General features: G+C 37.9%; 1 long non-coding RNA gene across 1 annotated transcript in view; it reads right to left on the reverse strand.

Annotated features, from left to right (window-relative positions):
• The window catches only part of LOC143157407 (uncharacterized), a 48844-nt gene that overhangs the window by 14608 nt on the left and 6443 nt on the right, over nt 1-27793 (reverse strand). Inside the window, exon 2 of the long non-coding RNA XR_012994781.1 lies at nt 13335-13507. This is a non-coding gene — a long non-coding RNA (uncharacterized LOC143157407). The remainder of the gene's footprint in view (nt 1-13334; nt 13508-27793) is intronic.

Here is a 27793-nt window from a genome sequence, read left to right on the forward strand (position 1 = left end):
TTCCCTTGAAAGAGGGAATCCCTCCCTTTCAATCCTTGAGAAGCTTGTAACTGAAAACTAACTGAGCAGACTGCCCCCCCCCCAGCCCAAAACAGATACACCATCATTGAGCCAGCTCTCAGCAAGCTGATCTGACCTAGTACTCATGTAAGGGACTTCACAGGACAACCAAGAAAGAAAAGGAGTCTGAGCAGACCTCAGTGTTGCTTGAGCTCAATAGGAAACGACAGCCTCATTAAGTTCACAAACATGCAGGCAGCTTTTGGATTGCATGGTCCTGTGAGCAATTGTGCTGGTTTTGGCTGGGATAGCGTTAATTTTCTTCATGGTAGCTAGTATGGGGCTGTGTTTTGGATTTGTGCTGAAAACAGTGGTGATAATACAGGGATGTTTTCGTTAAATGCTGAGCAGTGCTGACACAGGGTCAAGGCCTTTCCTGCTTCTCACCTCACCAGCGAGTAGGCTGGGGGGGCACAAGAAGTTGGGAGGGGACACAGCCGGGACAGCTGACCCCAACTGACCAAAGGGATATTCCACACCATATGACGTCATGCTCAGCATGTAAAGCTGGGGGAAGAAGAAGGAAGGGGGGGACGTTTGGAGTGATGGCGTTTGTCTTCCCAAGTAACCGTTCCACGTGATGGAGCCCTGCTTTCCTGGAGGTGGCTGAACACCTGCCTGCCCATGGGAAGGAGTGAGTGAATTCCTTGTTTTGCTTTGCTTGCATGCGTGGCTTTTGCTTTACCTATTAACCTGTCTTTATCTCAACCCATGAGTTTTCTCACTTTTACCCTTCCTATTCTCTCCCCCATCCCACCAGGGGGGGGAGTGAGCAAGCAGCTGTGTGGTGCTTAGTTGCTGGCTGGGGTTAAACCACGACAGCAATGGAAGTAGGACTTCTAAATAAGATCCTAAAAAGAAATCAAAATCTTAATGCCCCCAAAACCTGTTTGTTTACTAAAATATGTAATTAAAGCCAGATTGAGCAGGTAGGATAAAAGTGCTTAATATAATGACAAAAACATTTGGATAGTTATCAAAACTTCTGTTTTAACAGATAACCTCTTCAATGAAAACATTCTCTTTTAAAAAAAAATATGAATTTAGAATTAATAGTTTTACTCTGGCATTGTCTGATGTTATGAATGAATCTTCCCAGAAGCAAATTAAGGTCTTTTATTCTGACATATATCTTCCTCTGGAATTACCACTATGTATCATTTTTTAAGACATTATAACCTTTTTTTGAGGGCCATTTTATAAAAGTCAGGCAATTAGTATGGAAAAAAGTTGATTTGATCTTCCTTGACAATGGTCTAGATTGAATCCAGGTGTATCCCATGAGCTTCCTCAGTGCCCCAGGAGATTTCATGTCATTGTTCTGTTATTTGCTCTGAAGCTAACTTAATGTAACGTAAGGACACTCTGGAGATATTACAAATCCACAATGCATTATCTCTAATTTATTAAAGTTAATCCACTATGGAGATATTCTGCTGAATCTCTTGGTGATTTTCATCAAGGAGAACATTGACGTTTCTAGGTCTGTAAGAATGCCAGTAAATCATTTGCACATATGACTATTCAGCCCTTCTTATCCGAGACTAACAGGTTCCTCATTTCAGTGGAAGAGAGCATATGGCTAATGTCAGAAGTTCCATAATCCTATCACATGAAATGCATCTCTCGTCCGGTCCTTTCAGTGGATGTCACTCTGTGGAAGGAAGTTACTGCTGGTTTCGTGCAGAGCAATTATACCTTTTAAAGGGCCTCAGCACCGGTTTGGTTTTGATCTGTTTTTTCACAAAATAACATTTGATTACTTTGGCTGTAATTATGGGAAAATGAATGAGCATAAATTTTAAAGAATTTGGAATAACAGATGACATGTAGAAGTATCTAACTGTTGCCTGTTGTGCGTCTTCCAAGCCAGCCTGATCAATCATGTTACAAGAAGTTTGAAAATGCTTTTATAAGGGCTATAATGTAATAAGCTTTCATATTACTTAAGAAGGGAAATTTGGTTTTGTTTCTTTAGATAAGATTTGCTGGATTTACTTTCTTATTAGTTACAAAACTTACCTAGAAAATCACATCCAAAAGCATTGTTTCAGAGCTTTGTGGATAATAATTTTTTAGGCACCAGGGTAATTATTATTTGGAATGTTTAACAAGTTTTATACCCAAAGAAGACAGACCAACTAATTTTCCCTTCAGTACTGATTGTTATCAAGGATTTTAATTTTTCCCATAGTTTCTTCAGGCTATTTCTATTAATGTGTGCTTGTTGTGTAGTAACATCCCAACCAGATTTCTCTTGCATTGAATGAGCAAAGCACCCTGCTAATCTTTTTCTTACAGGCAATAGGTAATATTTTTTTTCCTTATGATAATTCATCATGCACCTAAAAATTTATAGTTTTTAAAATACCGTGTTTATAATGCTTTTGCAGTCTTCAGTAAGTCTTCCTTGAAGGATGTGGTCAAACATGACATCCCTTGACAAAACACTAGGTAGCCACCCAACTCCAGTACCCCTTACTTTTCTAAAATTGTAGCTCAAGGTATATAAAAGAAAGACTGTATAGCCAATGTCATTAAAGAAGAAATACTCATACCTTTTACACAGAGAAAGCCAACCCCAGCAAGTTAGGGAAGGATAATAAAGGAGTATTCATATCACAGTGAATTGGGGAATTAGTTTTTTTCCATTTCCCAGTGAAAAGCCCTAGATAACCTGAATTTTACCATGAAATGTAATAATAATTATATAGTTATGTGTGGCAGACTTGGGTGCTACAATAATTCTTAGTTCAGGTGTTAAATTTTTGTTCCAAATTGAAGTCAAAAGTCACTTAAGTAAGGAAGTGTGACATAACAATGTACATATGTATAACAACTATATATATATAGTTTTTGTAGCACAAAAAATTGCATACCTATAAAGGGCATGGTTAACAACATTCATTTTACTTGTAAACTAGATTCTTGATTTTTGAAACTAGAAAAACTCATACCCAGTTCTGCGCAAGGGTCTGCATGGCATATCTCTGTTCTCCTAAGGATTTAGGGGTCTGACTAGAGAAGAGTTCATTAAGGAACGGGGGCCTTAATAACAAATTAATATGTATAGTTTTACAGTTGAAGTTACGTCTTTCTAAGGGTTATGATTCCTTTAGTAACCTGCAAGTAAGCAGTAAGAGAAAGATGACACAGCAAGTGATCTAAGGCATCTTGATAACTTAAAGGCATGCAGCAATGGAGAAGTCTTCGATGATAAAAACATTTTTATTTTAACATTGTACATTCCAAAATTCTTCATGCCGGAGTGAAAATTTTCTAGGGCATTTTCTCTATTGTTTCTGCCCTTTCATGCACAAGTTTGCTGGAACTCACTTAGGTGAGTTCCGCCCTTATCATCTTGGGAAAAACAGACTGACAAACATTTGAGCGCAAGATGTGAACATAGCACGTTCTGCTCCTTAGCTGACACACAACTCATAGGAGACACTGCATAACATAAATGAGAACAGTGAGGTTTAGAACAGCCTGAAAAAATCAGGTGCCAAATCTAAGATGAGAAATTGAGACAATATTCATGGACAGGACCACTTGTTTGAGTTTAGAGGTAAGGTAATAATTACAGCGTTTACAAAACTACCTATTGCTGATCCTTAGCATCTTCCAAGCACTACTGAGCCTTAAGAAAATCCATTGGCAAGGTCAAACCTTTGACATGAAGTTGCTAAGTACTAAAACAAAGCAATAACAAGCTGCATATTTTGACTGTGTTACTTAAAAATAACTCCTGCTATAAAAATGTAAAGCTGTCCCAAACTGGGTTAGAGCATATGCTTTTTCTAACGTGTAAAAGACCATCAGCATTCTCTGATGTGCAGGGGGATGGCATATTACCAGTGAGTTTATCATTCTAAGCTATTCCTACATCTTTCCTTAAAAAAAAAGAAAAAGAACAAATGCTTAGTTCCCCTGTATATGTACAGTAAATTTCCATTATTGTTGCGGTTTCAGCTGCTGCTATACAAAGTAAAAAAAATTGATTTGATTAGACAAAACCAGTATATAAAAAATCAATATTCTTTCCAGAGAGTTGTTGATTTATAGTGAGTGACAATTCATGTCCACAAATTATTTTAATTCAGCTAAAAATGTTTCAAATTTATTGTGAAGGAGAACTAATACTGAGTAAAATCTTCCCGGCACGACTGCAATGATGTGTGCATTTAGAGATTTCCCACACATACCTATCGTTATGATTTTCTATCTTATTATTGACTTACCTAATAACAGCTATATAAATAACGCCATTGACTAGTTCTTTTTTTTTTATTCAGGAAGTATGTTGCTGCAGGGGATTATTGCTTTTCTGGATTTGTGATTCATGAAAAATTTTTATGATTAATTTTTATGCCATAGTATTTACTCTCATACTGAGGTGATTATTAAAAACTGATTCGAAAGTGATACCTTAATAGTGTTTATATTTGCTGTAAGAGGAAAGTACGTCTTTAAATGTTTATCACTCAAAGTTTCTTGAATATGTCTCATGAGAAAATAGCAATTTGAACTGAAGATTGCTGTATAAAATATTTTGGTCTTCCTGAAACAAACTTTTGCTTTCGCTTCCATACGATGACATTGAAAGCAAACTGGATAAACTGGTTGTAAAGTCCTCTGTGATTTGCCTAAGCCGGCCAACAGTAAGCAATGTCTATATTTTGTGTGGCAGAGGGCAAGTGTTTGCATACCATTAGAACAAGACTCCACGTTCTGAAACGTTTTGTGCCTTCCTGTTCACTTGCTTTCTGGAGGAAAAATTATGCCTTTTTTGGGTGGTGCTTTTAGGCTTTTCTTTTGGTGGTGTTTTAGAAATTTAAGTGGCCTGTAATTTTTTATTATTATTCAGAAAATAACATAAACCAGTTCTTTAGCTTGCCACGTACTTCTGTGCTAGCAAAGTTGGTTTAGTCCTGTTTTGTTAAATGATGCAAAAAACATTAGTAATGGTGTTAATTTAAACTACTCTTCAATAATTAAATGTGATTTTGTGTCTGCAAAATGAAATACATAGCTTTTAGATGAATAGCAAGACTGACCTGAGGCATCACCAAGTGTATTAGCACACACATTTCCATGAGGGAAACTGTTTGAGAATTAGCAATACGCTATGCATGTTTTCTCAGATACAAACAAAATATTTGAAAAGTTTATTTTGATGACACTGATATGAGAAAACTTTCCAAAATTTTTCCCCTTCATCAGATTCTCACTGTAGTTAAAGCATTCTCCAAATCCCATGATTTTTCGTAACTGGTGCTCAATGAAGTTATCGAAGGCTATAGATACCTTTTAGTAGTGAATATTGTAACTTAATTTCATGTCCTTAATTGTTTAGCTACACTTGCAGGCTGTATCAGCACAGATAGAATAAATGGTATGTCCATTTCATACAAGAAGAGTTAGAAAAGTTTCCCTTATACTAAAGCTTATACTCACAGAAGCTGATCGCTGTACAAAACTATTGCTCTGGTGGATTGAAGCCACATAAGTCATCATTTGGAAGACTGATTTTTGATCATGCTTTATGTTCATTAAAATTGATGGGAAATAAATGAGCGTAACAGAGAACGTAGTTTGCCCTAAGTAAAAGTACTCTGCGGTAACAGCAGTTACTGACAACTTAAAAACAAATGATAGCAAGGCTTCAAATTATTTGAAATTCACCAAGATTACAAAGGCCAGCTATGAGAAATAAGAGTGCTGAGGAGGAATTATAAAGTCTTTTTAACCTTCAGACAGCAATTTGATAGGCAATTTACATGGCCCTTGAAATTTGAAAGTTTTAAGCTGTTAAAGTAACCACTTCAATTAAATAACCACAGTTGTACAACACTTTACAAGACTTGCTAGCATTTCAGTGTTTTCACAGTAGAAAAATATTCCCTATATAAGGATAAAGACTTTGTCAGAAAATTCTGGTGAAATGCTTTTCATTTGCTTGATGACTCATAAGACAATCGTACATTTTAAATAGAAATTATTTTGTTATTCCTTGAATTTACCTTTTCATGTCAGGGCAAAAAGCTTCTAGTTTCTCTTGCTAGGGTTAAATTCCTTCATTTTATGTCTTAGCATTACATTTTCAATTTTCAATATATAGTAAACCTTTCCAGTGTAAACAAATAAATTAATTAACAAATTAGAGTCTATTCAGTTAAGAAATTCTCTTGACTTAGGTAAAGGGAGAATGATTATGCCAAGCCCCTGTGCACTCCTAAGTTGCAGTTGTGGCAGGGAATATGATAATATCATATAGTAAGTAAAACAACAAAAGCAGAAAGCAAGGGAACATAAGACAAGGGAAAACAAAATGGCAGAAATATTTTTTTCAGGAAAGAAATCCTATTCTGTAGTCTGGCATCCTAGCAACAGGTAAGAAAACTGCTTGAAAATTGTCTGCAAGAGAGGTCTAGGGGAAGAAACTGGCTACAACTACACAGTTTGTAATGGTTAGACATGAAGTTAATTACACACCATTTTGAAAACTACACACAATGTAACTTATTTTAATAAGGATTGAATGAAATTAAGTTTTACATCTGTTATGTTTTAACGGAAACATTGTGTGTTCTATCAGTTAATACACTTAGAGTGTCCAAGCAATTATAGCAGCAATAACAGCAGATGTTGTTCTAAACTAAAAACATTGATGCCCAAAATGTATTTTTGTACCAGTAAAATGGAGATATATGTTTCATGTGTGTGTTACCTGCTTAACAGACCTTTTGCCTTCAGTTTAGTACAATGTATTTTTTTATGATAGATATCATATAAACGCAACAAACTCAAAGAATATTAAAGCTGCAAACAGGTTTAATGGTACCAATCCCATCTTGGTGCTTGTATGCAAGCTGACATACACGTCTTTAATTATGTTATTATTTAGTATTTTTTTCCTAAGACTTGTTGCCTTATTCAATATATGGAATAGAAAATAATATTCCATATCTTGTTTTTCTTTGTTTTTAACAATTTCTTCTTTTCTTTCAGCTTATTCAAGCCTTACTCTAAAGGGAGAATTATTAACTTCTCCATAGGCATTCTTCTGCCTTTTATCAGATGTCTAGGGACATCTTACTTCATGGGCATCTTATGAAATTGTATCAAAACCCCCAAAATCATCCCTAAAACTGTCCAACCCTGCCAGTCCTGCTGAAAGTCAGTCTCATAACCCAGCTGGTCTCTGTTTTCCCTTGGGGCTGCTTGTCTTTTCTCTCTGCTTCCAGTCCTTTTTCTCCTCTGGTTCAAAAATCTTAATCTTGCAACCAGAACTTAATCTTGCAATGAATTGTGCTGGGAACTTTAACTAGGAGAGAAACCTGAGGTATACTTGTGAGAAATTAGACCAAACTGTGGAATATTTATTTCTCTGCCTGATAATTCCACAAAAAAAATAATTATTTTCTTTTATGGTTTACCAGGGCTCGTATCCTGGAAGTATTTTAATTACTGAAGTAGCTTATTGTCCACTTGCAATGCTTTTACTCCCCTTGACATTAAGTGATTTTTGGGAAGGGGACAACACTATCCTACTCTCAGAGGAAGTACAACAGGCAAAAAAATAATTGAAAAATTTTTTATTTCTTTAGCACCTTATTTCAGTCAGCTTTGTAATTCTCAAGGCCTCTCACTTCAGAGGTCCCCCCTCTATGTAGTGTCCATCAGTAAAAAGCTGAGATAAATTACTAAGGGGTGTCGGGTTAGAATAGAGTCAACACAGATGTTCTTATTCAGAAGTACCGTGATCTGTGTTTCGGCTTAACAGACTACACATGAAGCCTAGTCTTACATTATGTTAATTCACTCCTCCTATAATATGTACCTTATTTAAAAACAAACAGTGGTCTTTCAAGTAACAAGCTACTGAAATTCTCCCCAAGAGCCTTACTTCTAGCTGCAACTCTGTTGTTTTAGGTTTCGCTAATGAAGAAGCCAATTACATTTTCAGAAGGTCACTCTCACAAGGCAGCTACAGTGTGCGGCTGCTGTCTCTTTTCCACCTTATCCACAGTCGATCATTAGATCTTCTGTAATGTGCTTGTCTTTCCATAATAATTCATTTTGTACTAGGTAGCAGAGCCTGGTTTTAAGAAACTGTAGTGTATACCAGGGCACCACAGGAATGGTTGCTCTCTGGGGCTGGAATGCCCCCAAAAGTGGGGGCTCCCCATGGGGCTGCCTCCCAGCCAGGGCCCATCCCACTGCCCCTGCCAGGAGCAGGGCAGCCGGAGGGCACCGGGGCAGCCCCAATCCCGGGCATCAGGCACCTCCCTGAGGACGGGAATGGGCTGAGGCTGGGCTGGGACATGGGCCTGCAGGTGGGCCTGGCTCAGCGGGGCCCATGGCTGGGCAGGGCAGGGCTGTGGGGAGCTGGAGATGGGCCCTGCTGCAGCATCACTGGGGCAGGGGCTGACGGCCCCGGGGGGCTGACATGGGGTCCTGGGCCAGGAGCAGGAAGTGCTCGCCTGGGAGTCCCTGGCTCTCCCAAAAGAGACACAGGTGTCCCCAGCACCCTGCAAGAGGCACTCATGGCTCCAACATTAGCAGGGAGCCAGTGGGCACAGCCAGGCCCCCCAGGAGACAGGCCCCAAATACAGCCAGGAGCTGCCACAGAAGCCCAGGGAAGCAGGGCAGGGCAAGGCAGAGGGACAGCAGCAAGCCCCAAAGAAGCCCAAGAGCCTCCCAAAGACCTCACAACACTGTTAACAGAGGTCAGGGGGTCCCAAGGCCATAGCAAGGGCCACAGCATGAGAAGAGGAGTTGAGGAGGAGGAGGCACCAGCATTGCTCATCGGGAGGACACAAGGCCCCCAGCCCAGGAGGTTGGGAAGGAGGCAAATATTTCTTCAGATGATGCCTGAATTTTAATAAAACTGTTTTGCCTTGAGAACAAACTGTCAGTATTATTCATAAGGCCAGGAGTGCTTCATGCAGGGCTGGTGAATTGGGTGTAACTGGCAGGGCTTTGGTAGTGGGGGTGGGTTGCAGGGTGGCCTGTGCCAGAGGAAGACATGGACTGCCCTGTGCTGCTCACAGCTGGTTCTGGCCGTGGATGAAATGGACCCACCATATGCCGAAACTGAATCAATGAGAAGAGCATACAGCACCTCTGAGATAACAGGCGAGGGAAAAAGCAAAAAAAAATCCCAGATCACCAGCTGTTGTAATTCTGGAGCATGAGGACAAAAACACACACACACACGAGGTCCTGCTCTCTGATCAGTAAATTCAAATACAGTGAGAGAGACTGGGCATTTTCAACCTTTCAGACAATCCTCCTGTTGATCACACAAGCGTCACTTCAGCTATCAAGGGTGCACACCCAACAGAAGTCACCAGTCTGTGCTCCCCACAACATCAAAGGGGAAGAAGAGGTACCTCCCAGTGGTGTCAGACACCTCTGTCAGAGCCCTGTTTCCCACAGTCCAGGCCCAGCCAGACAGCTTTTACTTTGGAGAATCCCACTCATGGTTATGGCTTGGGGAGGGAATGGGAAGAGGGAGAGTGAAACGAGCCCTGCATCCTGCGGGTCATGTAGGAAACAGGGCACTGCCATAGCCAGGGCTCAGACATTGCTCCCCTTTGGCAATGTTCTTCTGCACCTCTGTTAACCATGGGCTCATGGGAGATGACATGTTGGGGAATAAGCCCTGAGTGCACATAGAGTACGACTAACAGAGGTAAGATGGATAAAATATTATACAATATCTTTTTACCAAACCACCCTAAATTTTCAAATATGTTTTTAAATGAGCTCCACATATGCCAATTATTGGCTTGTTTTGCTTTGGCTGCCTCTTTTTTTAATGTGCTCACTCCAATCATAAATAATTTCAGAATTGTCTGGGATATAGGTACAACATTCTTTTCCAAATAAGGCACACATTCCATCCTTATTAGCAAATATAAAGTCAAGTGCTAACCTGTTTTGAGGGGTGCCTGTATGGATAGTGGTCATTTCAGTTGCTAATTGGTCAAAAGAACCTGAAGTGTCAAAAATAATAGCTAATAAACCAATTTCTTTCATGGGGAACATAACAGCTGCAAATCTTTCGCACTCTGAGATGGCTCGCCTTTCCCGATAATATTCAGCAGGAAGAGACAAGAAATGTCAAATAGCTGGGGTTATACATGACCCAAACCAATCCCATGGGAGTCACGGGTGTGCAAATGTACCACAAATGAAATAGGCTCCAAGGAAGTATGTGGAGAAGATGATGTGAACTCACAATTTTGTGAGTTATCAAAGAAACAACTAGTATTATTCTGACAATTAATAGTTTTGGTACAGTTACTGTGCCCCATGTAGTATGTTCCATTTGCTGTCAAGTAACAAGTGTTCCCAGGGGCCCCCAATCCCAGACAGAGACCAGGAGCTGGAGCTTCACATATATCTGTATCAGATGAACTTGAATCAGTTCCAATTTATTGTCATCAGGGATAACCTTGAATTTCTGCCCTCTGGGGATACCAGACCGGTCTTTTTACCTACTAATTACATGCCGTAGGAAGCATGGGGACACCTTCACTAGCGTGAGGAGATATAAGGGAACACACACAACATTTTGAAACATTTAAGTCTTCAGCATAATGGTAGGCCAATTAAAGGAAGGTATTTTTATGGTTTATATGATGATATAACGACTTACTTTTGGAGGACACGGTGTCTTTATGTGTTCTGTTTTGCTGATCTTGTGTTATCTGTGTGTTACTTGGCCAGAATAAAATGATCTGGACTAGTGCTGTTGAAAATAACTAGAGAACAACTAGCCATGCCTATCTTGGAAACCAGGAGTTAGTTTCTTTTCTGGAGGGCATAGCGACTTTGTTGTGGTAGGTTTTCTTTGTTTTGTTCACTGGTAGATGCTTAATCTTTTACTGGACTCAAATCTTGGTTTTCAAGACTTGGCTGATTTTTTTTCTGGGTTGGAGTTTTCAGACAGGGCAAACAGCAGTGGAGTTTAATGGAGTCGGCAAAGTTCTACAATGAGAAGCGGGTATCCGAGTTAAAAAGCCTTGACATTTAACAGCTGTGTGAGTAGTCAGAGTGATTTGATAAGGTCACCTGGTCCTTTCCATCTAGGCTGGAGTGCTTTTTTTTTTCTTTTTTTTTTCCCCTGGTTGATGCATCTTGATGTAGACCCAGTCTACAGGGTCTACAAGGTGCAGGTTCCCAAGAGTGGCACAGTTCAGAGGCAGGTTCTGGAGAGGCTTCTTCTACCTGTGGGTGAATAGTCCTCAGGCATTTTATTAGAGCCTTGCAGTAATTTAACATATCATCATAAGGTATATGTAAATTGGATTGATGAAGGGGCTTTGGTGGGGTATTTAGTAACTTTATGGGTCTATCCATTAGAATTTCCTATGGGGATGGTCTGTGTTTTTTATTCACAGTGCTCTTGATATACATTAGCACCAATGGTAAGGTGTCTGGCCTTTTAAGGCCATTTTTTTCACAGATTTTCCTAGTTGAGTTTTTAAATCAGAATTCTTCTTTCCAACAGCTCTGCTGGACTGTGGATCCTATACACAGTCTAACTGCTGTTGGATTGTCCTGGAACAGGACAATAAAAACTAAAACCCTGTGCCTTCTCTTTAAGTGAAATAAAGCCATTATAATACTGCAGAAAAGTATGCAGATGATGCTTTAATGCATGTCAGTTTTGCACCTCTAATTGATTTGCTGTTTGTAAGTTTGAATTCTAAATGCAGTCCTTTGTACAATTAATAAACCTCTGGTTTTTATGTGACAATTCCCACCTGATTTTACTTTGTCCAAACTGCTTGAAAATCAACTTTGTCTTTTTCAGATGTAAGAGAACATGAGAGTGAAGAAGGTGCAAAAATGGTCATTTTATTTTTATAACAAGTATTTATTTGTTAAATATTTTTAAATATTTGTGTAAAAAGCTTTACTGCAATTACATGACAAATCTTCAGCTTTAATGTGTTTCCCATACTGTATTAACAGTCTTAACTGTCTTAACTAAATGAACTGATTATTGGCTTACAGCTTGAACGGAGCTACATCCACTTACATGAAAGATCCTTTTGAACTTATTTCTGGGAAGACTAATAGGAGATAAAATTCAACAAGGACTATTTGTCTTCTGCTCAAAACTGCAGAAACTTCACTTTGTGTTAAAACATGAGGCAATTTCATCTTCTTGCCTGGGATGGCTTTCTTCAGACCAGATCCCTAGGATTTTTTTTTTCTTACTCTGTTTTTTTTTTTCCCTTAGAGAAAGTTTCCTTTGCTAGGGCTTAGTCCAGAAAGCCATTCCCTTGGGCCTTCTTTATTTTGGCAGGGAAGTTTATTTATTGCAAGTGTATCTGATCTGTCTTACAGGCATGTTTCATTTTTGTAAAATTATGACTTTTTTCACATGAAAAATAGAGAAAACACAGCGTACTCATAACCATAAATGCCACAGGCTAGCATAAATATAGATAATAGCATATATCAATATCATTATTTCACTGTATCCTAGAGTTGTGAATTCCATGATCTTTCAGCTTCTCATATGTGCTTAACTTTAAGTCACTGAGCAGGCAAATTAATTGATTAATTTAGTAGTAGTACCTTGGTGGGCAGAGGTATTTGTGTGAATCCAGAAAAAAGATTATTTTTCATGAATGATATTAAAAAGTATGATGAGAAGATGTGAAGTCTGAACTTTATTTATGTTCACTGGGAGTTTGAGCTGGTACAGATTAAATCAATTTAATTTTATCATTAACTTCAATGGGAAGAAAATTGATCCCTAGCAGAAAAGAGAAAATAGGGAAAGGGTAAACAAAGGCAATTAAAGAAAATAATTCTAAAGCACTAAAGTATTAATTAAACTCCTTTTTAGGCTTTGATTGGCAACAAGAAGGGCCAGGTTCAAATTTTAGGAATCCCTATAAGACAGTTTCTCAGCCAGCTACCCGGGGAACTTTATCCGATCCTCCCAACTTGCAGACGTGTTGGTTAGATACTCAAGGGGGAAAAAGATAAACCAGCAGGGTAGATAACAGGCAGTACGATACCTGTGCACTGTCTCGGCTTGGGTGCCCTAGGGAGGCGAGAGCTGAGCCAGGTCTTCACTTCCCTCCACCTGCAGCAATGCCTCATTCACAGTTTGGGGTTAACCCACCACGGATATTTATATGCATCCCCAGCGGGCCTTTATATTGGAGGTGTTAGAATACTTACTATTTTCAGATGTTCATGGTATGTAACGATACATCTCGCTTCACAAAGTACAGTACCTTGTGTGCAGAGGGTCAAATGGGTCTGCGGAGAAAATGCTTCTGCGATCTTTTCATTTTCCAGAAGGTGTCATGGGGTCTTCCAGCATGAGTGCTTCATTTCACTGAGGACAAAACCAAAATTGGTATATGTCCATCTTCAAGAAGGTGAAAAAAGGACAGCCTGTTTCTTCCTGAAAGTTGAAGAGGTTTTGCTTTAATTTGTTCAATGCAATGGATTACTTCATACATGTTGCAGAAGACTATGGTAATACAGGAAAATAAGGACTATTAAAAAGGCCATAGTGGAGCTCACAGAAGGTCTAGCCTAATGGCCTCTCACTGATACTGGAAAAGTCAGGAGCCTAGTGAAGAAAGTTCATTAAAAAAAAAAGGAAAGCAGGGTTTTAAAAAGTAGTTACTTGAATGCTTTTCCAGCTTTCACCCCTCTGTGGCTAAAGAGAGACTTTTCCTTGGACAAAAGTGTCTGCTTAAGGACGTAAAGTGAAAAGCTATTACTTACGTAAGAGGAAAAATAAACACTTTTGGTTTTGGAGAACTGCAAATGGTAAACAAGCAAAAAGATGTGCAGTTTAGTTCTGGATTAAGTTTTGCTTCAATATTGTATTCCTCTTCAAGTCTGAACTGGGGCTAATGGTTTTGTTCAGATTCGTGCCGCTATCATATCCAGGCACATACTTCTAGATTACGTGCTCAAGTGGTAGTGCTTGACAAAGATTAGCTGAGGTTGTGAGATCCTGTTACATTGATTGAAAAAAAAAAATCTCATAAAAGTAAAGCTGTTCCCTTGAGATTTCTGCTCTTTCAATGCATACTTTGTCAGGACTGGGAAAGACATGCATCTCAACTTTTTTTTTAAGTCCACAATGCTCTTCTCTCAAAAAAAACAAGGCAGAGAAGACAGTACTTCTCCTTCAGAACTATCTATCTAATTATATCTATGTGCAATTATAAATGAAAATTTATGTCTGATTTATACGGATTCTTTCACCTCTATAGTGATTCTTTTCCAAGAAGTGACATTTTAAATTCCTCATATTTAAAATGTATTTCCATGTTTTACTTTAGCATGAAAATTAAAAGAGCATATACACATATTCAGAAGCAAGTAATTAATGTTATCTTATTTTTAAAATGGCAAGTAGCACTCTCTCTATAGCTTTTTTTTTCCATAATTACATGCCAAAAAATCTATTAGGAAAGAATGTAATTAATTTCTGAGGAAGATTAGTATCAGTGCAGATGTGGAAAACAATGTTTCTCAGCACCCTAGGTGCCAAAAAAGGGTTTGATTTTTTTTTTCCTATTTTGTGGATAGTTGCTTCAAGCAACTTAAAATCACTAGTAGGGAAACATGGATATTTCAATATATTTTAATCAAATCCAATTTAAAAGGCAATTATTTAATTTAAAAATACTAAAAAAAAATCATTCCTTATTTGATTTAATTCTGTAAAACCTAACAGAACCCTCTAAAAATCAGAAGTTTTCCCAAAATAGAGAGCTACGGGAAAAAATGCACCAGGATTGCCAGGAGAAAGATTAATTACATCTTGAAAGCCTTCTTTATGTATTGCATATTGTACAAAGAGTAGAAACATATAGTTTTGGGAACTGATGTATACATACTTTATAACCTGGGGGGCAGAGACTCCAAACATTATCTTTAAAAGCTGTATTTCCATATAAATTGTGAATACTGCTGTAAGGTAGTTCATAACAAGTTAATATCCTCTAAATACCATTGTGGTGAAGTAGAACTGCTTATGAGTGCATCCAATTGCACGAAGATTGTCTTCTTCATGTATTCAGTGTTCTGAAATGCCTGAAGAAAATAATTCCTGGTAATTATGTTAGCATGTTTAACAAAATGTTAAATAACACAAGGGATTTGCAGGGGATGACTCCAAAGCAAAGACCTTGAGATTTTAAAATTGTGAAGTAATAGTAACTGACACAATGTTACAAATGTACAAATATTCATTTTTTAAAAAGCACTTCTTTTCTTCCCTGAAATTAGAGAGAGCAGAGGAACTGTTTATTCTTGCAAAGAAAAGGGACTACAAATAGCTCCGATGAGATAATGCGTACTTGAAAAATGAAGAGACAATCAGAGTTCCAAGAGAAAAATGGCATTGCAGTCTGTGAAAGGAAATGCTGGAGGCAACATCCAAATGTGAGGCATGATGGATGCATGATGTAACTGTATCTGAAATACATTGGCTTTTGGTTTTCCTTAAAAAAAAGCCAAAACTCCTCCAAAAAACCAGTTCTCTGACATTCCTAGAAAGACCTTCAACCTCCCCTCCTTCCTCAAAGCCCCAAAACATTAAATGTTACAAACAAAACTTCCTGCAACAAAATATGTTTAAGTTGCAAATGCAGATTATCAATACTGTTATGTTAATTATTTATGCATTTGCAGGGACTGTGTGACCTTACCTGTATCTGTATTGCCCTTTGATAGTTTTTCACATTTTACCCCAGTCTATTTTGTTGCTTTTACTGTGTATCACTCTCGACTTATTTTGTGCAGCATCTAGGCTCTATCTCATGGGATTCATGCTCTGATTGGAAATAGATACAAACCAGAATCGGAACATAAAATAGATGCAGAATATTTTAGAAAAATGTATCTGCAATGTGTTCTGTTGGTAAAAACATCTGATTTGCCTTTGCAAGATCTTACTAGTAGTTATTGTCAGTGGGAAAAAGAGTCAAAAATGTTATAGATAAATATGTAAACATCCCTATTTCATTGTGACATAAGCAATGTTCACAGTGCCAAGATAAAGAGATGCTAGTAAGTAATGTTCTTTTTTCTATTTTTTTGAAGACAGATCTGATATTTAAAACTCTCTGCAGTTCTGTTAGTGTACCTTTGATGTTACCGAGAAATGGAAATTTTCATAGCAGGTCATTCATTCCATGATTCAACTCTATCGAGGTTTCAGAGAGCATAAGGCAATATGGTTCGTTTCACTTGTTCTGTTTCCTCTTTATCTGATGATTGGACTTGTAATTTTCTTGGTAACTCATCTTACCACCTGAGAATAACAGGTTCACAGAAAACTAGGGTTGTATTCTGAAACATTATTTATTCAGTAACATCAGTTTCAGCCAGTGTCCATACGTCTTGTCTCTTCACTGAGAAACTAAGGGTTTTCAAATGCAACAACTGGCAGGATTAGCATACATGCTCTCTGAATCACTTGCTTTAAATTAATATAAGTTGGAATTGCTTGACTGTTTCTCGTCACCATGCTATGCCAGCATAGCATAACCCAGTGATTTAAGGAGTCAGAAGTCTAGCAGTCTTGCGGTTTACCTTCTCAGTCAAGTCTCAAGATTTGCTAAGGCTTAGTTGTTTCCCAGTGGATATTGCAGTTCACTTTCTGATATTTTATATAAGACTTTTTGTCTGGTAGTTGTTTCTGTATTTACTGGAAAATGCTGAAATATTGTATTTTTTAAAAAAAGTGAGAAGTACGTGATCTTTATAATTACTTATTTTATTCTACCAGTGCAAGGTTTCTTGCATTTTCAAGTAAAGGAAAATTTTGACTGTCTACTGAAATTCTTAATTTTGGTTCTGAATATGAGATGATTTTTAAAAAATCTGTTACGTTGCCCAGCTCTGCCAAGAATTCTCTACTTGAAGAACCCCAAGAATCAAGAACAAAGTTTGTTCCTCTTTTCCTAAGATATATGCTGGCTTCCAATGCATAAATTTTGCTCAGCATGGAAACCTACATCTTGTTAATCCAATGAAGTAAGGAACCAAAGTAGTATAAACAGTAGTACAAATTAAGTAAATGGGTGATTGAAAGCATTCATATGTACAATATTGCTGCTCTTAAAGATACTATAAAAATTGGCTGAGGTTTTTGTTGTAGAGATTAGCACTAATATAGCTTGAAAAAATGTGTAAATGTATTAAGCTGGTTAAAAAATTAAAATAATAATAGTTTTCCTCTGTATCACTATTACTATTAAATCACAGAATTGAATTTAAGATAATGCATGTCTAAAGACTTCTGGAGGAAAGCCATTGGCTTGCTGGAGCATACTAATATTTATCCTGTGATTCAGCCTTAGCATATCTGTGTTCACTTTATTATGCAGGATAAATACATAAAAAAAAATCCAAAATCTAGCTAGTTCAGGCCAATAATTATGAAATTCATGTTCATAGCTTACCAAGAATGGTATGGTATTGGTGTAGATAATAAGCTAAGAGTGAAAGCCACATGGGATTTTGAAATGAATTTATCTCAAAAACCTGAAAGTTACTGTACTCCATAATAAAGTCCTTAATTAGCAGAGTCCTTCACTTCCACCACTCTGTGACACAGAGAAGTTTTATGGAAAAGGCTTGCCTGTGAGTGGTATCCTAAAAATCACTGAGCAGCAGGAGTTGGAGCGCAGTGGTGTCAGAGAGTGTATAAAAGGACGTTTCTGTGTGCAGACTCCCACGTGTCTCACGCCTTGCTCAACTTTGTTTCTGATCCCTCCTGAGTACACATTTGGGAAGAATTAAAGTAAGAGCAAAAACACAAAAAATCCTACTGGCAGTGTAATTGCCTCAGACAATAAGATTCACAAACTTATTGAAATCCTTTTTAAGAGTAGGGAGGAAATGTGTTTCTCTTCTCCTACTGGGAAACTGTTTTAGGACCTCACTGCGTGATGAATGGAAAGTATTTTCTAATCTCTAGCCTAAATTCAGTCACAGCCAGTTTCTGCCCATTGTTCTGCTGCTAGCATCATCTTTTAGTTTAAACATCCCTTTTCTATCTCTTTGGAAAATATAATGATAAAAAAGCAGCAAGATAAAAAAGCAAAGCCTTCCTCTGGTTTTGGGAGGGCATCGTGAAAATCAACATTGGTGATCTTTAAGCTCTACTGTGAGGGGAGAAATCTCCTGGAAACCCTGTTACGAAACTGAAGTTTAGAAGGGAAATGAATGTTGGAGTGACTGGACACTAAGGTGTTTTAATATCTCACTTTGCTGAGATAGAAGATTGCTGGATCTGGTTATTCTTCCTTTGGAATAAGCTTCTCGATTGCTGCAAAGCTGTACAGCCTTACTAGAGTTGTAGGCAGAGGCCTTCTGACCAAATATTGTGCTGTGCCTGACATCAGCACTGCTCAAATTTAGAAGCAGACAAGACATTTGTGCTTTTAATGTACTACCTTAAAAAATGTAAACATGTGTATCTCAGTAGAGAACTCAGTTAAATACAGGAAACATTAAGTCCTAAAGGCAAGACTCAAAAGCTGGTTAAGAGGTTTGGCATCAGCCAGCAAAAAATGCTCATGAGGTTACGGAGAGGCTCAAATTAGCCAGTGTTGATTAGGTGAAACGTGGGTGTGGGAGGAGGCCAGCATCCCCTGGGAGTAGTCGCCTCTACGAGTGCACCTGCACCAACAATTTAGTGCACAGATAGGTTCCTTTCAGCTCTGCAGTCTTCTTGTGTCTGTACTTCATGTGCTGTGCAGCCCACGTCTTTGCACCACCGACGCTCAGATAAGGGTTTTCATGATTTCTCATTAGAGCAAATGCTGGTCAGTATGTGCTGAGAGATTGGTAGAGAGGGGTAATAAAGAGCTTGGTTCAAACAAACCTGGATTAATGAGGTCCTTCTGTATAAATTCTCCAAACAAGGCAATTAGACTGAAAAATTTCTTAACTAAAACTTGTTAGCCTGCCCAGTCTGCGCTGTCAAGCAGCTGAGCCATGTACCCACTGCTCTGAAACTATGTATAGCTGGGGGGGGGGGGGGGGGGGGGGGGGCGGCGCTTAGGAAGGAACACTTTGTCTTTTGTTTCAAAATCACCTCATCGGTGTTTTACTAATTGCACCATATTATCTGCAATTTCAGGCTGCGTAGCCTAAATTGGTTTCACATTGGAGAAGGAAAACAGGCTCACGAAAATAATGTCTGTGGTGTTGAAATACTTTTTTTCTAAATTATTAAAAATATCCACCATCTTTATATATATATTTATATGTCAAAGTAGAGGATTTGAAGTTAACAATAAATCATATTATCACAGCATAGCATTAAGTTGTACTCAAGACATTTCAGGTCTTTTTGTCTAACTTCTTATTAGAAACTGCTTGACCTCACAGTCTATGCAGTCAACTGTGGTGCTAAAAATTCTCAATATTATAAAACTTTTCTTACTGTCTAACCTAAGTATCCCTTCTCCAAATTTAAGTCTATTGCTTCTTCCTTTTTCGCTTTGGACATGGGGGTGACTTTTCTAGCGAAAAAGCCTTCCACTTAGTCGTCAAATTCTGGAGTGTCCTTCAGTTTTTCAGCTCTAAAGAGTCTCAATTGTGTTTCAGCCTTCTTTTGTGGATCCTTCTTATGGACTTGTAATCATACTTTTTGCTGTCGTTTTGCGATCTCTTCACTATCAATTACTTGAAATGCGGAACTGACAGCTGGATCTAATACACCATCTTCTTGGTGCTATCTGCTTTATAGCAGGAGTCCATTGGATGGCCTAAAGCTCTGCCGCTTCTTCCACTTGGCAGTATGGTCATGGAGGGACGTGATGATGTTGACGCATGTTCAGCTTGCAAGATACTAGAATCAACAACACCTCTTCCACAAAACATCCCCCTGGTCAGTCGTTCCCCATTCTGCCTTTGTGCAGATGATTGTTCCTTCTTAAATGCAGAAGCCTGTACATGTCTTAACTCGAAGCTAATTCCTTCAGTTCATAAAAATCCACTTGACGCTGTTCATCAGTGGAATTGCAGCACCTCCCAGTTCAGAGTTTTGCACCCACCCTGTATTCGTACCTTCTTGAGATCTAAAAGCTTACTTATGAGACGCTGTCAGAGAAGACCTGATTAAATGTTGAAGGCCTGATTCAGAGTTTGGATATGCATATCTATAGCTTCTAATCCACCCTCAGGCCTTTTATCCTGTCACAGGAGGAGATTTGATTGATTCGATGTTATTAGGAGAGTTTTTTGTCAAGTACATTCTTTTTGATATTACTCTTCATTTTTTCTTCCTTATCTTTACAAATAGCGCATTGGGTTATTTTTGCAGATATGGTAGTGTAATATATAGCATCTTCTGGATCTCCCTTACTCCCTTTTAAAGACAGCTGTTATTTTCACCTCTGCAAACCTTATGCTTCACAAGTTCTCTGAGATCACTTCAGCCAACTCCTTAAGCTTACTCGCATCAACTTTGGCAACTTTATTCTTTGCCTTCTGTCCTGGTTTCAGCAGGGATAGAGTTAATTTCCTTCCTAGGAGCTGGTACAGTGCTGTGTTTTGGATTTAGGAGGAGAACAAAGTTGATAACACACCCATGTTTTAGTTGTTGCTAGGTAGTGCTTACACTAGCCAAGGACTCCTCAGCTCCCCATGCTCTACTGACTGAGAAGGCTGGAGGTGCACAAGAAGCTGGGAGGGGGCACAGCCAGGACAGCTGACCCAAACTGGCCCAAGGGACATTCCATACCATGTGACGTCATGCTCAGTACATAAACTGGGGAAAGCTGGCCGGGGGGGCCGCTGCTCGGGGACTGGCTGGGCATCGGTCGGCGGGTGGTGAGCAATTGTACTGTGCATCACTTGCTTTGTGTATTATTATTATTACATTATTATTGTTATTATTATTTTATTTCAATTATTAAACTGTTTTTATCTCAACCCACGAGTTTTTCTCACTTCTACTCTTCCAATTCTCTCCCCCATCCCACTGGGGGCGGGGGGGGGGGAGTGAGCGAGTGGCTGTGTGGTGCTCAGTTGCTGACTGAGACCTTCTTACCATTTTTCCCCTTCTCAAGCATATTTTGCTGGGTTTAATTCTCTTAACTCTGCTTATTCCTTTTAGTGAAGAATGAAATGAAAGAAGTGCTGCAGTTGTCATGGTCATTTCTCAAGACCTGTCACTTCTCAGGTCATTTTCCAGTAGATTTTCTTCTCACAAAATCAGCGGAGTAAGTCTTTTCTTGGTTCTTTCCTTATCCTAACATGCAGAGAGAACAAATTGTGCCTTCTCAAGTTTGTTGAAGAACAGGCCATGAATCAGTAGTTCTTGGACAACCAGAAATCTTCTCAGGGTGAAAATTTTGTTATCTACATGGTATGAATTTCATTGCCGTCTCATCAAGAAGCATTGCTATGTAAGAGTGCTGACCAACAATGTTGCAAAGGAAAAAACTTTCTTCTGTGCCATTTTTGATAATAAGAACTGTTGAAATTCCATCATGTGAAAGCTAAACAAATAAATTCTCAAAATGAGAAAGATTACAATCACTACTAAAGTGATTGATTGCTATTCTACATGGTGGAACTGATGAAACTTAGTATTCATATAAAAGATTAGAGGAAAAATAGACGACTAATAATTCTAACCAATAACACACATTTAAGAAAAACAAACTAAACAAATTAATAGGCAAAAAAAACCCCAAACCCACAAAGTTGCAGTAGAGTATGAGTGCAGTTCACACTGAAACTCAAGCAGTGAAAACATCCTGAATTACAAAAATATGGCATAGAGTGTGAAAGCAGCATGACGGTACATAGTTGCCAAGAACCCTCTTGGTCCACAGACAAGCGTACTTTCACTGACCTCTTAATGTAGTGCCTGCTCACGGGAACCTGTGAACTCTGCAACAAGATCTCACACAACCATTATAAACAGTAAGTTATTGTTGTGGGAAACCCGTTCTGCATGGCAATGGCCATAATATGATGCAGAATGAGCAAACAGTACCTTTTTAGATGATGTAATGGTACATAGGAGCAAAGTACTTCTAACGCTTTCCTTCCTTTTTTGTTTACTCAGCTATTTTGTGGAAGACAAATTTCTCTCTGACAAAATTTTCTTATTGCCTCACAGTTACACCTTTTTCTTGGATGTTCTGCATGGTTTTGTTGTTATCATTAGATTAGGTGGAAAGTGAGACCAAAATCTCACTTCCAAAGGGATGTGAATTTGGGGAAAAGTCACGTTCATGCTTCACAACTCAAACCTATCTGTAAATTCATAATCAATAGCCTTGATTTCTCATCTTTCCTACTTTTTGGATGATATTAGTGTTCATCTTGTCTCCTTTCTTCAACGTTGTCTTCCATTAAGACTGCTCTAGTGCATCCTAAGATTGGTTCCATAACTAGAGCTGAAGCAAGAATTTAAATCCTTTTCTGAATTTTTCATATTGTAGGACCATCCATTAATTTCATTTTACCTGCCACAGAACGTAGACCTATCAGAATATTATTTGGCAAATTCCACAAGGAGTATTGGAAAATAAGATCAATATTTTTATAACATCTCTTACTAATTCTTTATGTTGGCTTCTATGAATCACTATAAATAAATTTACACACAAAGCAACATAATGGGATTGGGTTGTCAGTGAACCTATGTATATCCAGATTTCGAATGTAGCCCTCAGATACACAAAAGTTTTGAGCTGCAGTGTAATTTATACCTACATTTTTCAGAACGATGAAGGCTTATTTCAAACCATTTATTTATGTGCTATATAATACATATACATTTACAATGTGTACATTAAAAATGATATAAATATGCCTAAACTATGATGTGTTGTATATTTTTGTTTATGTTTATGTTTATTTATTAATGTTTTTACAAAATTCCTTCCCACCACAGCATAGTTTCTATATTTATTCTGTGCAACAGTTTCTTACAGTATTTTTGTTGCTGCCAGTGCAGATTCAGGATAGAATACAGTGAATATAATATCTACATGCATGTTTTTGTATAACAATGAATAAATTAAAATTAGCTTAGCTATGACTTTAAAGGACAAGGGCTCTATCTTCAAACCAGAACAGGATTTTCTGATGGGATTATTGTCTCCTTTTATTAATTCTTGTGGTAATTAAATCATAATGTTCTTCTGCATCAACATTTTTAAATTCTTTTTTAGGACATGAGATGGTTTTCATGAGTAGCTTTTTTTCTCTGTTGTGACTTCACTGAGCCAACCAAAGGGAGTTGATTTTAATTGTTGCGTTCTCAAAAGCTATAGAAATACCATCCCTTTTATGTTTAAACACAACTGCACTGTTGAAATAAACAGCTCCATTACTGACAGCTGTTTTTCAAATATCACTCAGGGACTTAGCAAAACATTTGCAGTGCTGTGTTACATAGAGGGCATTTTGTGAAGACAGTATGGTCCTGTAGTGTTTCTTGGTCTCATATAAATACAGCTGTCCTGGTTTTGGCTGGGATAGAGTTAATTTCCTTCCTAGTAGCTGGTACAGTGCTGTGTTTTGGATGCAGGATGAGAATAATGTTGGTAACACACCGATGTTTTAGTTGTTGCTAAGCAGTGCTTACACTAGTCAAGGACTTTTCAGCTCCCCATGCTCTACCGACTGAGAAGGCTGGAGGTGCAGGAGAAGCTGGGAGGGGGCACAGCCAGGACAGCTGACCCAAACTGGCCCAAGGGACATCCCATACCATGTGACGTCATGCTCAGTATGTAAACTGGGGAAAGCTGGCCGGGGGGGCCGCTGCTCGGGGACTGGCTGGGCATCGGTCGGCGGGTGGTGAGCAATTGCATTGTGCATCACTTGCTTTCTATATTCTTTTATCATTATTTTTATTTTCCCTCCCTTTTCTGTCCTATTAAATTGTCTTTATCTCAACCCACGAATTTTACCTTTTTTCTGATTCTCTCCCCCATCCCACTGGGGGGAGTGAGCAAACGGCTGTGTGCCGGGTTAAACCACAACTTGGTAGAGTACAATCTAAACCATATGCGGTGTTTTAGGCCACATAGTTATACCTGGGTTCTCCTCCTATTTGCTGTTTCAGACTGGGCACTTGAAATCCATGCCAGAAGATGACAGTGATGTGAGTCTGATTGTGTGATCAGTCAGATATATTTCAGGCCTTCACTGTGAACAACACTGTGTGCAGTTACAGCTCCACAAAAAAAAAACCCAGAGAATTAGCAGTAAAAATTGTTTTTAAGCAAGAATTGGATTTTTAAGCCTAGATGTGGTGGGAGTTGTTTTATGTTCTAAAGCAATAAAAAGCATATGGCCAGCAACTCACAGGTTTGTTTATCGCTGTTTCTTATGTTGAGGCCAACTGCATGATTTGAATCATCCTGTATTAACAAAAAATTGCTTTGTAGCACAGGAGGATCAGACATTCCTTAGTGAATGCATGTGAGTCTTCTCTCAGCCTGGTTTGTTTGAATTCCACTAAAATTCTATGGCTGATTTCCAGTTTATGTAGAAATACATCAAAAGACACGAGGGAAGAATACGTAGCCTATCAAATGCTTCACAGTATTTTTTAGACCATCGTGGGGCAGATCCTAATACAGACTTTCAAAAGAGTTTCACACCAATTCAAAAATTACTGTGCCCTGTGTGGTATCTTGAGGCAATTTATTTGCCTTCATATACAATCATGATATATATTTTGGGAATATTAGTAGGAGGAGTTACATGATTTCAGGAGTCTCTTTCTCAGCAGCAGAAGAATAAAATGCAAAGCGTCCTATTACAAAGTAACAGTGCCTATGCAAAATTGGTTTACATCATGAGATACATTTACCATAGCTTAAATAAATGCAATTTTTAAAAAAAGAGAAAAAAAATAGATGCCCTGGAATACATGAAATTGAAGTACTTTGTGTTGAGTGACTGACTATTCTCGTGACTCTTTTACGTCATACATAGTTGTCATTCTTCAAAAATTATTTTGCCAGCTATATTGTATGTCTTAGTCATTATGATCCCAGTGCTAACTACCTTTTCTGTAACATTATCTGAATATCCCCTTTTTAATGCAGAGATAGGTTAGGCAATTTTAAATATATATATTCTACTTGTGATAACTTTCCCTATTAATTATTAAAATTTAATCAAATAAGTTTTTATTTGAAAATCAAATGTCAACATTTTTCTGCCTATAGAAAACTGCAACAAAATAATCTGAGAATAATGTTCTGAACTTAACTATGGAGGATGTGAAATGAGCAACACAATAGTGCTGCTATTCACTATAGTGTTATGCACATGCTCAGCTTGTAAAGATTTTTAGCATCTCAGAATTTTAATTTTGTGTGTTCATGTCTTCACTGTCAAAACACAGATTGCAATATATGGAAAAAACCTGTTAAAGTCAAAATTGTATTCATATTCAAGTATAAACCAGTCTTTGCTTTTAAAACATGAACTCCTGGAGGGAACCACCAGCCTTACTGCTTGTCCCTATATTAAAATGATCCACTGCTAAACAGGCTAGATGAATAAATAAATAGCATAAGGAAAAAAGGCTGGTTTGCCAAATGTAGGGAAAAATTCAGAATAAACAACGATAAGAAGCTGCAAACAACATGTCAAATTACAGAAATGTAAAAGGAAGAAGGTACAATTTAGAACTACATGGAAAAAGAAGAGGAGTAGCAAAGACAAGAGCTAAATTATACACATTCAAAAATAATCTTACAAGTACTTCCAAGATCTGCAGAGAGAGAATGAAACTCAATTTGTAAATACTTTCCCTCGCTAGAAGAAGTTGTTCAGGCATACAAATCTCTTAGATAATTTTTGGTTCCTACAAAGGTTTCCTACAGCCAAGAAGAGCTTGCATTTTGTTCTTATCTTATTGAATATTTCAAATGTTTTCTCATCTTTATTTAAAAAAAATATTTAAAATCGGCAAACAATATAAACCTCAATATTCTCTATAGCCATTCAAGTGTTTGATTAAATCTCATGTGACTCCAGTGCTTTGGCTTTCTAGAGGAGTGCAACAGGAAGATGGTGCTTCCTTAGCTCACGGTGTCACAGCTGAAGAAAACCATGGCATACAGTGCAGAAGTAATTCACTGGACAGGTCAGTGTGAGGAATGGGCAACATCATTCATAAATGAGATATAGTCAGTACATTCTTGTGTGGAAAGCATAGATAATAAAGTGAAGAGGGATTCTGAGAGATCACCTACTTTACCCCACATCATCTAATATGCCCATCATTTCTCGTCGCATTCCAACCTCCAGGTACAGCACTTAACCTTTTTTATCATTGAAACTTACTACATCAGATTGTGATACGGTATGTTCTTCAGATTCGTTTTTGTAGAAATACTGTCTGCTCAATCATTCCCCAATTTATACCTGTGCTGCTGATTATTTTTACTTATTTGTGGAAATCATGCTAGTTTCTGTTAAGTTGAAATGATATTCAGGTGGTTCCAACCCTAATCTTATCCTCAAAAATACTGTCACTTTTTTGTGACATCGGTAAGTTTATAAGCGTGTCTTTTATCATCCAATTTTGCCACAGAGAAAGTACTAGGGAAGAAAGAATATAGTACACTTGAGGAAAGAAAAAAAAAAAAAACAACAACCTTTATCCTAGTCTGCCTTGCTAAGAGAATGTCGAACTCCAAATCCTTTTTTCTTTTAAGGAAGAAGAAGATCTATATATTTACCGAGGGAAACAAGTAACTTGTTTGAAAAATCTAGTGAGATGTAGACCTGGATAACCCAGGCTGGACCCAGATTTATATGTAGATACACAAAGCCTACTAATCCCAGTTCCTTTAGAGACTGAATCCTGGATGCCAGAGTGCCTCAGATAACCACTACACCTGCAGTAAGAGAGTTTCTTTAAATCTCTGCCATATCCAAACTTCCTTTTCTGTGTCCTTGGAATAGAATAACAGAATCTTTAGGTGTCTCTCAGCTTCACAAGAGCATATTTAATACAGAGGACTCCTCAGCTTTATTCTTCTGTAGGAGTTTCAGGCAGTGAAGGATGAGAAATACCTATTTAGGTAGTAGGATGTTTTATTTTTCCAATGGTGCAACAGAAAAGTTTCCACTAAGCCTTTTGGCTTAGAAAATGAAATGTTAAAAACTGTGGCCCTTTTTCATCAAAGTGAAATACAGTTTTATATTAGGTTCATTTCTAAAAAAATTGATACAGGGAAAAGACAGTAGAGCTGTCTCTGTTGTCTTCCATTAATTCTATGTCATCTGAATTCTCTTAAATTTTGTATCAATGTTTTATATCAATAATTTCTAAATCCTCTCTTTTTGATTTATCAGTATTAGAGCTTTGGAAACTCAATAATTCTCTCAGTTAAACATGAATACACACATATATGTGCAGTGTCACTCAGCCTTAAGGAAAATTACAGTCAGCAGTGTGTGACTACACAGAGAAGTAAGTCACACGAAAAAGACAGCATTTTTACCCAATTATTGAAGTAAAATTCCTCTTTAGAGATCCAATCCAAAGCTCACCGCAGTCCTTATTCACTTTACAAGGTTCAGATCTGGCCTAAGAACCCAAAGGAGACTTTCTCTTCATTTTTTTTTTTTTTTATTAAAAGAAAACTGTATAACTTACCTTTTTTTATACAACATTTTATGTGAATGAATTTTTCTCAACTACATTCCTTAACAGACT

The sequence above is a fragment of the Aptenodytes patagonicus genome, chromosome 2 (genome assembly GCF_965638725.1).
Source record: "Aptenodytes patagonicus chromosome 2, bAptPat1.pri.cur, whole genome shotgun sequence".
Lineage (NCBI taxonomy): Eukaryota > Metazoa > Chordata > Aves > Sphenisciformes > Spheniscidae > Aptenodytes > Aptenodytes patagonicus.